Below are 18,995 nucleotides of genomic sequence, written 5' to 3' on the forward strand. Positions count from 1 at the left end.
AGTAAAATTTCCAGCTAACTATAACTGGTGTCAAACTTATGGTTTTTTCAGTGAATTTAATAGGTTTTTTTAAATGGTAATTCCTAACTATAACTGGTGTGAAACCTATGTTTTTTTTAGTGAATTTAAAAGGTTTTTTAAATGCTAATTCCTCACTATAATGATTGTGAAACCTCTGGTTTTTTCACTGAATTTCAAAGGTTTTTTAAAAGCTAATTCCTTTCTATATCGAGTTTGTAACCTACGATTTTTTTTTTAATTTGCTGTTTTTTGTAAGTATTAATTATTATTATTCTTTTTATAATAATATTTTTTAAATGTTTTTTTTAAATAATATTTTCCCGGGGCGCTCTGGGTGCGCGCACCGGTAAGCTCTCCGGAAAGCGCACCCAGAGCGCTACTTGCGTTCATGTAAAAAAATATGAATGAAAAGTAAATAATAACGCAAAACATTTAGTCCCATACATATAAAAGCAGTATTTTTGAATAAGTAAATGAAAATGATTTTGCATTTCCGTGAAACTATGAAAACGTCACTTAGCGCCGCGTATGCGCCCCCGGAAGCACCTACGTTCGCGCCACGTAAGCGCCCCCGGAAGCGCTTCGGTGCACGCAGCGTAAGCTCGTCAAGTCATGTGACCTTAAAATAACACTTTTCATTGGTTGCTAACAGTTTTTTTTACAAAGAATGAAGGGGCATATTATCAAGGGGGTTTATCTCCGCTTTTTTGGCTTTAAAAGCCAAGAAAGCGGAGATAACATTATCTCCCTATTACCAAGCTGTCGCTAACACCAGTTAGCGCCAGCTAGTAGGAGATAGCGACCATCTTTGGCCCCACTTTGCATGTCAGTGATATTTATCACTAATGACATGCAAAGTGGGCGTGCCAAGATGTTAGCGACTGGAAACAGTCCCTAACATCGCTATCTCCTATTACCAACTTTTGGAGATGTTTGCGCTAAGCCCGAATATCTCCAAAAGCTAACACCTGCCCTGAGCAGTTCTTAGCCATGTTATCCAACGGGAGGTGGATAACATGGCTAAGAGCATTTGCTCGATAATGCATGAATATCGCTGACTTTTCAGCGATATTCATGCATTGCGGCCGTTTTTTATCGCATTTGCGATAAACCTTGCTAATAGCAAGCTTTATCTGCAATAAAAATCGCCGATGTGCGGCGATAATTTTTGTCTCTAAACAAGTTAGAGACAAAAATTATCGCTAGTTGTTGGTAATATGCCCCGAAATCCCCACCCATTTCCTTCACTTCTTCTTTCACTTTTGTGACTGAAAGACCTGCCTTTTTGCTCTCGGTTCTTTGTTGGATATCTTGGATTATCATGGCTGCCAGACCATCCAGCAGTGAAGATGACTCCAATGAATTCATCGATGAAGAGCCTCCTCAGCCAAAAGTCAAAGAACATTTCATATGGATTTTTTCCATACCTGATGACCAGAAGAAGGTAAATGCTCCAAACGTGGAGTGCAGGATCTGTCACACAGTCCTGTTATGGGGTGACCCCACTAAAAAATATTCTTTTGGGAACTCCGCAATGATTCGCCATGTGGAGAGGAGGCACCCCCAGAATTTTGCCCGGGAAAGTGGCTCTGGCACAAGAGATTCCCAGTGATGGGGCCTCTACATCAACCGGAGGACCAACAACATCGGTGAGGGGGAGATCACAAGAGCTGGTTCCGAACATTCAGCCTGCATTTAACAAAGGCGTCCTTAAATGCAGAGACTGTGATCAGCTACTTTGCTATGGGGAGCAAAGTGTTCTGCTCATGGTTCGAGCATTGGAGAACCATCGCTGCCGTTCCCAGCCCTAATTATTTATTATTTTTTTTTGCTCCTGTTGAGCAGTTTCCATTCCCTGTTTTTGTTTTTGTTCTAAAAAAAGAAAAAAGAAGAAAAAAAAGTTCTTTTCAGAACTACCTCCAATTCTCATCAAAGAGCTGAAGTAGGGGGACTGAAAGAAGGTGAGTGTTGGGAAGGAAAGTAAGGAGAAGGAGAGTGAACATGGGGAATGTGGATATTTAAAGAAAATGTAGAAAAGGAACGGGGGTGTGGAAGGGTAAGAAAAGATGCATTGCTGGAGTTGCATCATTTTTGTGACACACTCCAGCAATGCATCACTTTTGCGCTTACAGATACGTCTGAAATACTAACGTAGCTTTAAGTACTTGCGACATAATACGTCATATATTAACTTTTACGCCACCCGTGCGTCACTTTTTTGTGACACACCAGTGCTGTAAAAAATGCACCTTATTCAGTCATATTTACAAAGTGACGCATCTAGGTAGATGCGTCACTTTGTAAACCCCTGCGCCACATTATACCTACGTCAGGTGTAATGTATGCAAAAGGGACGTATTGACGCAAGAAAGGGTCGTAGAGGTGACGCAGTGAAATCTATGAGATATCACTGCGTCACTTTTATGACGCTGTTGCGTCCAAATCTTGCGCCTGTTTCACAGCAGGCGTAAGACTGATGCAGGCCCTTTCACATGGGCCTGGCCCCATGTGAAAGGATGCATTGCTGGAGTTGCATCATTTTTGTGACACACTCCAGCAATGCATCACTTTTGCGCTTACAGATACGTCTGAAATACTGACGTATCTGTAAGTACTTGCGACATAATACGTCATATATTTAATATGACGCATGAGTAGAAGACTGAAGGCCTCATTTATGAGGCCATGCGTCACTTTTACGCCACCGGTACGTCACTTTTTGTGACGCACCAGTGCTGTTAAAAATCCACCTTATTGAGTCATATTTACAAAGTGACGCATCTAGGTAGATGCGTCACTTTGTACTTTTACGCCACCGGTACGTCACTTTTTGTGACGCATCAGCAGCGTAAAACATGCACCTTATTGAGTCATATTTACAAAGTGATGCATCTAGGTAGATGCGTCACTTTGTAAACCCCTGCGCCACATTATACCTACGTCAGGTGTAATGTATGCAAAAGGAGCGTATTAACGCAAGAAAGGGTCGTAGAGGTGACGCCGTGAATGAACTGGGTTTTCCCCATGCTACGCTCCCCCGTACGCTCTCCGGTGCGCATACAGGGCGCTCCCCCCGCGAAAATCGGAAAAAAAAATAAAAAAATTGTTTGCCCCGCGGGGCCCTTTTATGGCCCCCACATCAAACCTAGGGGGTCAGGGGAGGTCTACCCTGCCCCCTTTTGCTCATTTCCCCCTTTGTTTTTGCCACTTCTTGTTTCTCGATCCTACCGAGACACAAGATGGCGGCCGCTCCGGACTGTTTGGAATGTTGACAGACACCCGAGAGCCAATCAGCTCTCCGCTCGCGAACTCGCGTAGCGCTCCCGTTGCGCGCTTATAGATATATATATTTTTTTTAACCTAAATTACTCAAAATCCACTGGAGCACATATCTTGAGACATAGCAAAGGCACATCGGGCTACCAGTCCCTACAATTTTGCCAAGTTTGGTGGAAATCCATTTAGCCGTTCGGGCTAAAAGTGAGTACAACCGCCCTATGGAAATTAACATGGGGAAAACACGTTTTGGGACCCCCCTTTTATCTCTGCCCCCGCTTCACGAATCCCCCCTAAACTTCCAGGGAAGGAGCGGAGCGCCGCGAGGCAAATCTGAGGTAAATTTCAGTGCACAAAAAGCAAGCCCTGCTCCGTTTTTTTAAAAACGACAATACTCCAAAGATACTCACTGTTATTTTAATTCCATAAGAGTGCCTCCAGCAACACTCCTCTACGCGTTTCGCGGCACATGCGGCTTTCTCACGAGATAATTTAGCAAAGTGTTGGTTAGTTTTAAATAAAATGCAATTGAAAAAAAGGTGTGTATGAAACAGGAAGTGCTGTCAAGCATGTCTACTTCCAGTGTATACCGCTAAGCCTTATGGTATATGTAGTGCATGTTACTTCAACTCTCAATGTTGTTTTAATTTAGTGATATTTATATAGTTTGCGCAGGTCGCTGATGTGTCGATATTGCACGGTTCTCATTACATCTGTCCCTCCAGTGGGTCTAGTAAAATATGTTATGTTCTAACAACATCACTCAGTCTTTTTTAAGCTATAGTGATGTAATGTCATACATTCTGTCAATAATACTTTTCCCCTCCGGTGGGTGTTGTAATCCTGGCACATGTGTCGCTGTGCGGTTCACTGTATCATGTGCACTATCCTAAACCGATTCATGGTAGCGGTGTGTTGTGTGTTTAAAAGTGGTGAGTGTGTGATTTATAAGGAAAACAAAACAATTAATTTGAAATTCGGGAAGAAAATGTTCATTGTCCATTTATGGATGGTCATAGCATGGATTTCTTAGAGGTGATTATGTAGTTCCTCATCCTGGTTCAGACCATGGGGAGTAAGGGTTCTAAAATTCAGGATGTGCTTTGACTCCTTTTGTCTTAAACTTCTTTCATGGTCCCCGCTGCGTTGATTAGGTCCCACAGTTTCTATGGCATAGAATTTTAATTCCTTCCAGTTACTGGCATGCTCTTTTTCCATGTGTTATGAGACAGCGTTGCTTCGAAAATGGACCGCCCATGGGGTATCTCACCTAGGTGTATCAGAGTGTTGATCATGGTGACCAAGTGTTTGCCTTCCAAATCCTGGTATGGCTCCTATAGATTTCAGCTGGGCAAGGGTGTTGGAGACCCTAGCAGGTTTAACAACGATATAACCAATTTTTGACTTGACTGCTGATTCTCAATGTGGTTCTTAGCTAATTTATTATTGGATAACTACCTTCATTCAGACCAGTTGGTGTCTTTTCAAAGGAACATTCTCCTCCAGCATACTAGTTTAATAAACATGCAAAGATGACCTCTACCGGTATGGATGGCCTATTCTGCTGCCGTTCACCAGGTCCTACAATATGGTGTGTATCTTCTGCCCAACAGTCTGGCAATTTCCCAAAGTGCCGCAACCAATCCTACATCCCTAAAAGCTTGACGTAAATCAAGGCAGGATTTTAAACATCCGACATCCCAAACAACATTACCCCAGTATGTGAAGGTACAGAGACATCAGTGATGCTATTGAGGCATTCCGCAACCTTCTTCTAAAACACAGGTAACTACGGCATTCCAAATAAGGAAAAAAGTACATGGTTGGCTAAATCCTCTCAAATGTAAATGATTTTTCATTTTTATCAAACCATAAAATCTGTATTTGAGCAAATCCTGCACATATCTGTATCAGTTAGTAATAAGTTGTGAAATAAAAATCACATCCTCTGGATAAATTTCAGCAGGTCAAACTAGCGGATATTACTTGGAAGAGAGTGATGCCCGGTAAATACCAGAACACGCTAATTTTGAAGTACTAAAATCTGCGCATTATTACCTATTTTCGAGGAAACAATAAATTCCAACTCAGAAGAGTTGGATTTTATTCGAAGGAATACATTTTGCACCAATTACTTGTAATCAGAGCCTCTATGTAAAAGTTTATATTTTAACTGCTTGAAGATTGGACCAATCCTCACAACTTTAGGTTACATCATTTATTCCTAAACAGTTTTCTCAATATGGCCTAGATCAGCCAGCCATCCAGCCTGGAGACATTCCAGACTACATGTTTTTTGTACAGAGGTTTGTAGATCATGGATACCATTCTGTATGAAAAGATTAATTTAACACATTATACTTTATGGGTATTGTGTCCGGTGCCTCTCTCAAGACCCAAGACCTACACCCATTTTAGGGCATGGCGCAGATGCAGGTAACAAAAAGCCTCATTATCCACCATCTCATATTCAATTTTTATTAAGTGAAATGCTTTTAGACTCTTTGGTCCCCAAACATTGCTCATGGTAGCTATGCCCATAGAATTCCATCTCCTGAATCCTGCCCTGAGAAAAGTCTGCATGTCCAGAATGTGTCCCTAAGGGCAACATTTGACAACTGTCACAAAACCTACATTGCCTTGCTGCTTAAAGAAGTCTTTATGGGAGCACTCAAAAATTAACATTTACCACCTTAACTAATGAATTTAGTGATGTTGGGTTTTAAGGAAAAAAACTGTCCATTGTTCTCTTGAATGAAGACAATGAAATGTTTGCTAAAACATTAGTTCAAACACTTCTGCCTCTCTTTGTGATAACCAAAATGGTTTTATACTTGCACAAAAGACATGTAAGTATGTGTGGCTGGAATTTTGTAAGATTGTGAAACTAAACCTAATAATTAAGGATTGTGGGTTTCAGGGTACATGGTAGGTAGGAATAGCACACACAGTACTTGGCACATGAAACGGTGGGAGCTGTGAGCATTAGCAGATCAAAGTGAACAAGTTGAGGCATGACAGGTGAGGGTCCAGGTCATAAATTGTTTTGAAGATTTGGGTACAGATTAAGAGCTGTTTTTTGCCATTGGCTGCAACTCAAACACCCTAAAGGCAGGAGGGAGAGTTGAGTTTTTTTATGTGAAAGGGAGAAGATGTTCAGCTTGGGAAGCTGATAACATTGTCAATGGAAGAGAATCCATACCTGCTGAGTTCCATGAACAAGCTATTGCAGTAGTCTAGATTACTGTAATAGCTTGTTCATGGAACAGGCATACAAAGGAGATTTGTATTGGGATGTAAAGGGAGATGATGCTGGATTTTTCTAATGCTTAGGAGATGATACTCTGTCCCTAGGCTGTGGAGGAGATGATTCCTCAATTGTGAATCAATAGCATCAATAATCATTCCCTTGTTTCTCCCTGTGGAGGATGGAGTGATGGTCACTGAGATTGTAAATTGTAAATTGATATTTGTATAGCACACAACTCACCCGCAAGGGTCTCAAGGCGCTTGTACGAATACCGGTGTGGAACCCATCCTGGCTTTCCCTGTGAGGCGTCCACTCCTGGGCACCCCCAAGGTGGAGGCCAGGCATCCTTAGCGTTGTGGGGGCCGTTGTGGAGATTAAGCAAGCTATTGCCCAGAGTTGCAGAGTGGGTCCGTGGAATTTTGAGCCCAAGACCCACCGAGGCGGGGAATTAAACCCTGGTCCCGGGCTAGACCTCTGCATCAGGGTCTGCCGCTCTAATCATTGAGCCACACTTCTCCAGATGGTAAGGAGATGAGAAGGTTCATGGAGGTTAGAGGTTTATCTTTTGATTTTACAGCATTAATTAAAAGGAAGTCCATGCCGATGTAGTAGAAGATAGTTAGGAGACAAGAACATGAAAGGTAGAGATGTAGGAATGTACCTTTAGGGTGTAGGAGGGGAAAGAGAAGATTTCAGTATCATCCATCATATACGAGTACAATACACCAAAGCAAGAAATAAGCTGCTGCCTAAGAGGAGTTGCAAAGCATATTCATTACGGTGACTCCAACAGAATGAGAGATGGATGCTGAATAATCCGATATTGCAAAAAACAATTGGAGAGTTAAAAAGTGAACCAATCGAGCAACCCCATCAGTGACAAGGAGTGAGAAACATTATTGGCTAGGACTATGTGAATACCACTGAACATTTAAAGATCACAGGATACACATAAAATAAAAGCGACAGATGTGTGTATGTTGGGCACATAGCATGAAGTGTAGCAAAAAAAATAATTTAAGAGTGTGGGGAAGGAAAAAGGACGCTGCCAAACTATGTAGAAGTGCAACAAATAGATTTATGTGAAAATGTACAAGACAGTGTTAGAAGATGTTTGAAAAATAATACGAAAAATAGGAACATGGTTGGCCTCCAGATTTTGGAGATTAGAAAGAAATATATAAACCACACTGTGTGGCTCATATAAATGAGGGACATTTTGAAGATTCTGTAGCTTATACACACTGATGAGCACAGAATTATATATGCACATGCTTTATGTATCTGAAGATGGACTGTAATTGAGAAGGGCATAAACTCAATTGAAGCTATGATCAGAGAGGTGATGGAAACAGATCTCTGAATAATGTTCTAACTGTGGACAACGCCTTGAATGTAGTTGAAACGCAAAGGAAATTAATGCAACAATGGGTTTACATGGGATCATTAGTTCACAGAAAGGATTGAGAGCATAAAAAACGAATACAAGTGAATATACTGTGTTGGTAGTTTTGGTGCTAAATGTCGCACTACGTTTATCGTGGATTCTAGTAATGTATGTTTTTGAGGTTTTGGACACAGCTAATAGAAGAATAAAACACTTGTTGCATTTGTCTCGGGGGCGAGTGGTGACATATGGTATTCTGCAATGGAGATGGAGGCATTTAAATATTGTTGATCAATCATTCAGTTTAAAGCTAAACTGATTTCAGACAAGAATAGTCAAAGGAATCAACTCTCTATGAAGAAGAGTCTTAAGGACAGGGAGTAATTCAGCAGTGTGACCACTGGACAAGGCAATGGAATTGGAAGTGTGGCTATACTAGGAACACTCATTAAAATAGGTTTTCTGAAATTGTATAACTATACAAAGGCGTCTACACTTGATGAAGAATGAAAGTTGTCCATGTGATGGTGTTGCCAGTTGCACTATTCATTTTCTTTTGATTTCCACAGTTTGCACTCGTCTTCGAGTTTGATACAAATTGTATTATGTTTATTACGTGAGGGAGGGTTCCCATGAGAAGCCTCTTATCTAAGCTAACGATGCTCTTTAAACTCATTGTGTAGACAAAAGCTAGTCAGCAACAGAGAGACAAGTATAGATTTTATTCAGAAGCAATATTTGACAAAAGGCTATGTCACCATTTATTATATACAAATCTAGTAAGCTCATAGTATTCTATTGCAATGATCTAACATGGGGTGAAAGGTTAAGCAAACATCTTATAGTCACACATTTCTAAGATGACATCAGTGCTAAGCAGACACATAGTACAGCTCCACTATGAGCAAAGGTTGAAAGAAAGGTCTTTGGGCCTTGTTACTGTTCAGGATTCAATATAGCTGCCTGTTACATATTTTTTTCAAAAACACACATTTATTAATGAGCCATTTTAAAGACATCCTAAATTATTACATTAACAAATAAAATACATTGCACAGTTTATTGATTAACATTCTATCAAAGTGCATTCATGTATCTGTATGTCTTCTTCCATGGCAACATTTCAACAGCATTTTGATTATCTGATTTCAGAATGGGATGACATTCAGTAGTTGAGGTTGTAGGTAAAGATGTGAAAGAAGTGGCTTTTGGCGTTTGTCTTTTGGGGTGTAAGAGTGAAGAAGATTGTTTAATATAGCAGTGTGGCCGTCATGCACATATTTGAGTGAAATTATTTAACAGCTTCACTGGCAATAACTGCAGAAGATGTGTTAGATTTGTGTAGTCAGGGAGAAGTAATGGTAAGGTAAGTGATAAAGGTTTGGATACGGCTGGAATGAAGATGAGGTTTCAGTATTAGTATGATTAGGTTTTAGACAAGAGCAGTGGTGAGGGCAAGAAGCAAATGTTGTTAAAATTTCAGGACTTCGATATTTTTTCAAGCTGCACATCTGGGATCGCACTTTAATTATTAAAGATCAGTGCCAGAAAAGATCCAGTGTAATGTGTTTGTAACGTCATAGTTCAAAAACGGAAGTGTGAGTCTAATGTTAAGGGTAGTGTGTTGTGAGGTTACTGAAGGAGTTGGAATCAAGTGAAATAATGAGATTGTTGTGCACTGTGTTGTGGTACTCAGGGATGTCTGGAGACGGGTGATTTAGGCGACTACTGGGTGGAGGTACTCTGAGGAACAAGTGGATGAGGATATGGTCATAGGAGGATAAGCACTGGGAGATTTGAGAGCTATTGATGTGCTGAGGGATTTGCATGCAGTCAAGAGGATTGCAGTGTGATTGAATGGAATATGTAATGTTTAGCTTACGGTCATCAAGAAGTTGTGAGAAGTGTGTGTTTCTTTTGTCATTCTTTACTTGAGTAGTTTCCATATGTATCCAGTGGCAAAGGAGTTAAGTTGATCTAGGATGCTGTTCACGATTCTTTGAAGTCTGGGTGGAAGTCAGATGCAATGTGTGTCTAAAATGGGACAATGATGCTAATGGTCAGATGTTCAAGTGTCACCAAGTTTAAGTATGCTGTTAATGATTTGTTTAGAAGAAGGCCTACTTTGTATCCTGTTACGCAAGATTGAGGTGAGTGTGTGAAGGGCTGATAATGTTGGCTTGCTCTTATGTTGATTGTATGCCTTGAGGTAGATGCTGTGCAATAGTTATGGTTATACAAGTATGGGGTGAATAAGAGAGCTAGAGGTATTGCACACAGAGTGGTCAGTGTGGTCCTGATGTAAATGTTCTAGTAGAAATATTTATCAAAACTGGTGGCTGCAAGAGTTTCTGAAGTGACAGATATGGAATTTTGGAGGACAGTGATTGTAAGGAATGAAGAAGACATATTGGATGACTCTGGAGCGAAGATAAAAAATTGTGATTGAAAAATGTTTGGTTTCGTCAAGTTATAGCAATGACAAGGAGTGGGCTTTTGTAAGTTTCCAAGTATTGAGGGGTACAGAGTTGATTCCAGCACTGCACTTGGGATTGTAGCTTGTCATTCTGAGATTGGACATCAAAAGGGATCCATTGCTCTGCATGTGGTGCTGGAGGGTTAAAGGTTCTGAGATGCAAGTGTGGATCTAAGAGTGAGGGAAGTGTGTTTCTGAGGTCATAGAAGATGTTGGGACTGGGTGAAGTAGAGAGATTGTTGTTCACTGTGGTACAGCACACAGGGATAAGGTACAGGATTTTATATCTAGAGATGGATGAGTTGACAGTGAATCATCGTGGAAGTAGTGTAACTGGTTTGTGTATGCAGGCATGATCAGAGGGATGTGGACACGGAGGGCCAGAAGTAGCCTCTGTGTCCAGAGGTCAGTATGAGGTTGTTGTATTAATGAGTATCTGGTCCGCATGAAGTAGAGAGGAGACTGTATTCTGTATTTGGGTGTTTGTGTATCGTTACAAACCCAAACCCCAAGAATGTTCAGAGGGACCAGAATGTGAAGGTGATCTAGAATGGTGTCAAGATCTTAAAATAAAGCGTTTGTGGGTTCCGGTCCATTGTAAATAGCAGGTGCATGAAATGGGGCGGTAACAGTGTCAATCAGATGGTCAAGTGTTAGTGAGTTATTGTTTTGGCGTAAGGTTGTGAAAGTTGTCAGTGATGTTATAGCTGAAGTTTGTATGGTAAATCACTAATGTAGTGTGTATTCAGAATTCTAGGCTTGACATTGACTTGTGAGAGGTACTGGACTTATGCTGGTTGTTAACTTCAAGGGACTCAACAAGTGAAATCCTCATGTTGACAGCTGGACTAATGTCCCGGTCAGGTACTTCACATGTGTGGCACTGTGGGGGCAGTGTTAGTGTTCTGCTGGTCACTGTGATCTTGGGTCGTAGCACCAAGATCCTATACGCTAAAGCATGTGCGTGTATGCTAATGTGGTGGTGTGTAGTGTATGAGTGAACAGAGTGAAATAGGTTATAAGCCCTTCACTGTTCATATACACTACATGGCTATGAGCATGCTTTGCCCCTGGAATGCTGACATTCCTGAGACTGTAGGAAGGGAACCCAGACACTGAAGTGGGAAAAGTTGAGAGAAGCCTCCCCCTTATAAATCCAATTAGGTTCTTTCTGATACAGAGAGCTACTGATAGAACAGTCATTTGGTGGATTGAGGGTTGTGGAACTGCAGTATATTTTAGTTCTAGTTCCCAAAATACTCTAATTTCAATCTAAATGAAACCTTTTCCAATATTTTGTTCCATTGGTCTGGTAGGCCTCCTGTCCACAAGCCTTAAAAACATGCTAAACGGTCAAGTGGTATGTATTTCTTTTGGTAATCATGCTTCAGGATTCCTCTGTTGAGAATAGATATATTTTGTATTTCAGAAATATAAGATCATCTCCCCTGAAGCACAGTTTGTCCGAAATGCATTGGTAGTTGATTGACAACAAAGGAGGTCTCCTAAGTTATTTTGGGATAATGTAATATATTTGGAAAACAGTTAAAAAGATCTGTTAATAGTTGCCCCAGAAATAAAGCATTGGATAAACTTGGATTCACAGATGAATAATTGAAATTGGGCGCAGCTTATCTCATACAATGCAGTCTGGGACTATAATTGCCCACCACTTAGTGCATTTGGCCTGCAGTATCTGATCTCAGGTTGTGAAAGTTCCTTAGATGGTGAACAGCCATCTCTCTTCCTGATTTCTATCAGATTTGACTATTTATAGTGACGGTGCAGACTGCTCACACCTCCTCTGTGCATCTGTTGTGGGTCCTTCAGCTTCGAGCTAAGCCCGCTGTAAGGAGCATCACTCAAGACAAAGGTTTAGGGGGCGATTTATATTATGGCGGATGACCCGTAAATCTCTAGAAACTTGGCAGACAAAAGTTCCACGACAGGCTGTATTTTGAACAGTCTGTCATGGAATGGGTGATCCTGGGTGATGCAGCTGAATTATCATGGAAAAGCAACATAGACTCCAACATCAAAAACGTAGCTGTGCTCATGACCAGTGCAAAACTGGGTGTTGCCCAAACCGCATGAGTGGAAGGACTGCACAGTTGGGTTGTGTAGGGTTCCCATGTTCAGCGTTAGGCTAAGACTTATTTTCAACTCCACAAGTGACGTGGGAGTCACCAGGTGTGCCCCAGATTGAGGCAACAGAATGCCTCCATGATTCCTCAGGAACTGAAAGGCATGTAAATTTGTTTGGTGCTTAATTCTCTCAAAGAAATCTTCCTCCAGAAAAAGATGGAAGTAGTTAATGGAAACAAAATGCAGTATTGACCTTACATCTCAGTACCAACAGTGAATGGGGAAATCTGTGCCTGAACAAAAGTAGGAGTCCCGTTAAGTGAGCACGCTGCCTGTATTCTGCACGGTGCATCCCTGCCTGGACTCAACAATTCCATGGAAAACTATGTGAACATTGTAGGAAAGTGCCCCTTTTTTCATGATTACCTACTAACGTTTTGCCAGATACATGCTGCCTAGTTTACAGAGTGTGCCCTGGGTACCTGCCAATCAGACTCCCAGGGCCTGTGTTCTTTCCCAATACTGTACCTTTTTCTCCCCAATTGGTACACCTCTGGGTCACATGCAAGTCCCTTGTAAAATGTACCTCTCATACCACGGGTCCTGTGACCAGAGAAGGCCCCTGAGGGCTGCAGCATGTATGATGACAACCTCTGAGACCTCTCACCATAACACTTATAACCTGCCACAGCAGGCTGCGTGTTTTGGTGCAGACCAAAGTGAAGAGTCGAGATGGCATACATCCATGCGTGCCATGCCCACCCACACTGCCTGTGGCATGGGTAAGTCACCCCTCTAGCAAGTTGTACAGCCTTAAAGGCAGGGTGCACCATACCACAGGTGAGGATATAGTTGCATGAGAAATATACCCCTACAGTGTCTGTGCAATTCACAGACATTGTAAGTACAGGAAAACCATTTTGAGTACATGGGCTGGGAGTTTGTCATCAGAAACTCCACAGTTTCATGATGACATTATTGAAGACTGAGAAGTTTGGTACCAAACTTATCAGCAGTTTATATCCACACTGATGCCAGTGTTGGATTTAATGTAAAATGCACTCAGAAGGCATATTAGAGTTGCCCCCTGGAAAACGACAAGCCCTGGTGTGGTTCCTGAATGACTACCCACCATGTACCACCTCTGGACAGGTATACGGCCCCTGGGTAGACAGCCACCGCTCTCTGGGTCCTGAAAAAAAGCACATCCTGAGCAGAGGTGTCATACCTGCTTCCCCAGGATGGGCAGGGTCAACAGAAAGGAAGCTTCAAAGGCTCCTGCCTTAGTTAGCTACCCCTGCTGCTATCAGTAACTGGCTCCCACTCTTTCTGATTCCCACTTTGGGCAGGAGAATCAGCAGGAAACCCCAGAGAGAAAGGGAGGTGTTCCCCACCTTTGTCAACCCCAACCCTTAGGTGGGGGAGGTGAAGCGAAGCACACATCACAGTCCCTACATCTTAAATATGAGGGGAGTCCTCTAATCAGGATGAGGCATATGCCCCATCCCACTAGACTGTGGCATAGGAGGGGGTGGAGACACCCCAGGGAAGGGTCCACATGGTCCCAACCTGTCCCCCTGTAACGCCACTATATCTAGGTTTTTAGGGGCACCCGTAAACCTTTTTCCTTAGATACGACAACCTACGAAAAAGAAGGCCTGAAGAGCTGTGTGCACTGCTTTTGCCCCAGCTCTACCAGCCTATCTCCTGCTTCAGAGAACCTGCAAGCTAAAACTAGTGAGTCCTGCAGCCAGCAGCCTCCAAGAACCCCAGAGACCAGCCCTTGCCTTTGAAAAAGACTCTTGAAACCTGAGGACACGGATTGTCCAACAAAGAAACTCCAACTCCAAGATCCAGGCAGGTCCGCGTCCCCAGCACACTCTACACCTGACGCCAATGGCCAGAGTTCGAGCGACTCACCTTACTTGTAAAGTCTCACTGGCAATCCTGTCCCTTGTCTGCATCAGTGGCTGACCGCTATAGGATTCCCCCCACAACGCCTTCAGCCTCTGTTCAAAGGGTCCACCCAACTGATTTGAGAACTAGATGAGAAAACCCGACACCAAAAGGTGACTTTGGAGATCCCTGCTGACAGTTCCCTGGTGTCCCCCAGCTATACAACTTACCTGCTCAGCCATCGATCACCTTTGTGCAGCTTCATGGTCCAAGGCTGCAGCCCCTTTCCAAAACCGATGACCTCAATTGGAAAACATTGGGCGTCTGACGCTGATTTGCGCCCTACACCTGACACCCCTGTGCCACTGGTAGTGTAGTTTTGGGGCTGCATTGTAGCACCTCCCTGTGCTCACAACAACCCCCAGGGCATTTGCTCTAAAACTGCAGGTACCTAACTGTAAATTGTGCCTCTTCAAGGTACCCTCAGGCTCTATTGGATAACATTGTGCCCAGTGACCTCTGCCTCCGGCCTCTGTAGTGCCACTGGTGGTGCAGTACTTACCTGGTTGTGAAACTTGCCCTGTGTTGACCTAAACCCCCAACACCAGCCTGTCTTCTGCTTCAGAGAACCTGTGAGCTGAAATCAGCGAGCCCTACAGCTAAGCAGCTTCCAAGAACCCTGGAGACCTGCCCTGCCTTCGAAAAAGACTTGTCTTCCGAGGACACGAATTGTCCAACAAAGAAACTCCAACTTCAAGGACGGGCTCACCTATCCTGTGAGTCTCTCGGGCAATCCTGACCTAATCTGTATCAGTGGCTGACCTATGCAGGAACACCTCTCCCCCTCGATGCCTGCAGCCCGACTTTGACTGGAACCCGTTGCGAAACCCCAATACGAAAAGGCACCCCTGCATCTTCTGCCCCCTGACTTTATGGAGCCCAGCTGATGATGTCCCCCAGCTATCCAATTTACCTGCATAATCGTAGGCCGCCTTCATCCAGCCTCTTGGTCCAATCCTGCAGACTCTTTCTGAAAAAGACGACCTCCATCGTAAAGCATTGGTTGCCCGACACTGATTTGAGCCCTACACCAAGCCACTCCTGTTCTGCTGGTGGTGTAGCTTTGGTGCTGCTTTGTGGCCACCCTGTGCTCACTTTAATCCCCGGCATTTGTCCTAAGACCGTTGGTACCAACCTGCAAACTGTGCCTCTTTGTGTTATCCCAGGCACTATTGGATAACATTGTGCGTAGAGACCTCTGCATATGGCCACCCTAGTGCTGCTGGTGGTTCAGTACCTACCTGGTCTTGAACCTTACTCTGTGCTGTCCTAAACCCCCGAAGCCTGGGGAAGTAAGTTGAATACTTACCTGCTAACTGTTTAACATTGTGGGTACCTACCTTCAAACTGTGCCGTTTTGACGTATCCCCCGACTCCATTGCATCACATTATACCTGGTCTTAAACCTTGCCTGTGTTGTCCTAACCGCCCAAAGCCTGGGGAAGTAATTTGTGTACTTACCTGCAAACTGTTTAACATTGTGGGTACCTACCTTCAAACCATGCCTCTTTGAGGTACCCCCCGGCTCCATTGGATAACATTAGGCCCAGTGACCTCTGCACTCAGCCGCCCCAGTGCTGCTGTTAGTTCAGTACATATCTGTTCTTAAACCTTGCCACGTGTTGTCCTAAACCCCCAAACCTTGGGGAAGTAAGTTGAGTACTTACCTGTAAACTGCTTAACATTGTTTTTCTCTGTAGGATCGCTTTGTAGTTCCATCTATTGCACTGAACTGTCGAACGTTATCACTGCAAAAGAATAAAACTGTCCTTAATTGACATCTACAGAAAACATCATTAATACTGTAAAGTATATAACTGCATTTACAAAACATTACTGCATTCTTGAAAAGTATTGTGACTTTTAAACCACTGCGAAACTTACCTGCACTAAGGGATTCTTGGTTCTAAAAATAAAATAACAAAATAACGTTTTGTACAACCTAATGATATGAATTCAGTCTTTGAGTGCCCCTTTTTGCATGGGAACCCCTTGCCAGATATATGATGCCAGGCTTACAGGGCCTATCTTCTTTCCCAAAACTTTAGCTTTGTCTCCAAAATTGGAACACCTTCGAGCCATATGCAAGTCCCTTCTAAACGGTATCTATGTGACCAGAGAGGGCCTCTGAGGGCATGCTACCCTCGGAGACCCCTCACCTTAACACCCACATACTGCCACTGCAGGCTACGTGTTTTGGTGCAGACCAAACTAAAGAGTTGACATGGCCCACATCCCTGTGTGCAATGCCCACCCACACTGGCTGCAGCATGGGTAAGTCAACCCTGTAGCAGGCATTACAGCCCTAACAGCATGGTGCACCATACCACAGGTGAGGGCATAGCTGCTTGAGAAATATGCCCCTACAATATTTGTGCCAGTCACAGACATTGTGCAAGTGCACTGAAGCCATTTTGAGCACATAGGCTGGGAGTTTGTGAGCACGAACTCCACAGCTCCATAATGGCTTTACTGAAGACTGAGACGTTCAGCACCAAACTTCTCAGCACATTAAACCCACACTGATGACAGTGTTGGATTTAATGTAACATGTACTCAGAGAGCATCCTTGAGATTCGCCCTGGAAAAACCAGCATCCCTGGAGTGGTTCCTGAATGGCTCCCCGCCATCCGCCACCTCTCTGGGTCCTGCAGCAAAGCACATCCTGGGCAGAGGTGTCATGCCCTCCTCCCCCAGGATGGGCAGGTTCTACGTAGAGAAAGGTTCAAAGGCTTGCTGCCTTTGTTAACTAACCCCAGCCTCTGCTGCTATCAGCAGCTGACTCCCACCGGTTCTGACCCCACTTTGGGTTCGAGAATTGGTGGGAAAACCTAGAGAGAAAGGGAGGTGTGCCCACCTTTGCCATCCCCGCCCCTAAGGGGTGGGAGGCGAAGTGACACATACATCTCAGTCCCCTCCATCTTGAATATGGAAGGACTCCCCCAATGAGGACGAGGCATATGCCCCCTCCCCACTGGAGGGTATCATAAGAGGGGATGTCATAGACACCCCAAGTAAGGGACTGATTTGTCCCAACCTGCACCCTCCCTGTAACAGTGCTAAATGTAGGAATTATGGGGTACCCCTTAAACTTGCTCCTTAAATAAGACAACCTAAGAAGAAGAATAACCGAAGAGCTGTGATACAGAGAAGATGACGCTGACAACTACCAACCTACCAGCCTGTCTTCTGCTTCAGATACCCTGCAAGCTGAAACTAGCAAGTCCTGAAGCTAAGCACCCTCCAAAAACCCTGGAGACCTGCAATGCCTTCGAAAAGGACTCTAGTCTTCGGAGGACATGGATTGTCCATCAAAGAAACTCCAATTTCAAGGACTCTGGATACAGGCGGATCCATGTCCCCAGCACACTGCACTTGAAGCCCACTGCCCAAATTCGAGTGACTCACCTATCCTGTGAAGTCTTCATGGTGATCCTGACCTCATCTGCATCAGTGGCTGACCTATCCAGGACCCCCCCTCAACGCCTGCAGCCTCTGTTCGAAGGTTCTCCCCGTCCGCGTCAAGAACCAGATGGGAAAACCCCCACACCAAAAGGCACCCCTGCATCCTCCGTCCCCGACTTTGGAGACCAAAGCTGACGGTGCCAAGGTGTCCTGCAGCTATCCAAATTACCTGCCCAGCCATTGATTGCCTTTGTGCGGCTTCATGGTCCAAGGCTGCAGCCTCTTTCCAAAACCGATGGCCTCCAGTGGAAAACAGTGGGCGTCAGACGCTGATTTGCACCCTGCAACCAACTGCCCTGTCCTGCTGGTGGTGTAGCTTTGGTGCTGCATTGTGGCCCCTCCCTGTGCTCACTTCAACACCCAAGGCATTTGCCACAAGACCGCTGGTACCTACCTGCAAACCATGTCTCTTCGAGGTACCCCCAGGCTCTATTGGATAACATTGTGCCCAGTTACCTCTGCATCCGCCCGCCCCCCAATGTAGCTGGTAGTGCAGTACCTACCTGGTCTTAAACCTTGCCCTGTGTTGTCCTAAACCCCCAAAGCCTGTGGAAGTAAGTTGAATACTTACCTGCAAACTGTTTAACATTGTTTTCCTCTGTGGGATTGCATTGTTGTTTCACCTATGCACTGAACTGTCTAACCTTATCACTGCAAAAATATTCAACTGTACTTGATTGACATCTACAGAAAACATTCTTAATAATGTAAGGTATATAACTGCATTTACAAATCATTACTGCATTCTTGAAAAGTATTGCTACTTTTAAACCACTGTGAAACTTACCTGCACTAAGTGATTCTTGGTTCTAGAAATAAAATAAACTAACAATGTTTTCTACAACCTAATGGTCTGAATTCAGTTTTTGAATGCCGCTTTTGGTTGGTTACTCCTCAACTTTTTGCCAGATACATGATGCCAACTTGACTGAGCATGCCCTGGGTCCCTGCCATTCAAGCTTACCAAGCCTATATTCATCCCAAAACTGTACCTTTGAATCCATAACTGGGACACCTCTCGGCCACATGCAAGTACCTTGTAAATGGTACCCCTGGTACCAAGGGTCTTGTGCCCAGAG

This window comes from Lissotriton vulgaris, chromosome 10, assembly GCF_964263255.1.
Source record: "Lissotriton vulgaris chromosome 10, aLisVul1.2, whole genome shotgun sequence".
Classification (NCBI taxonomy): domain Eukaryota; kingdom Metazoa; phylum Chordata; class Amphibia; order Caudata; family Salamandridae; genus Lissotriton; species Lissotriton vulgaris.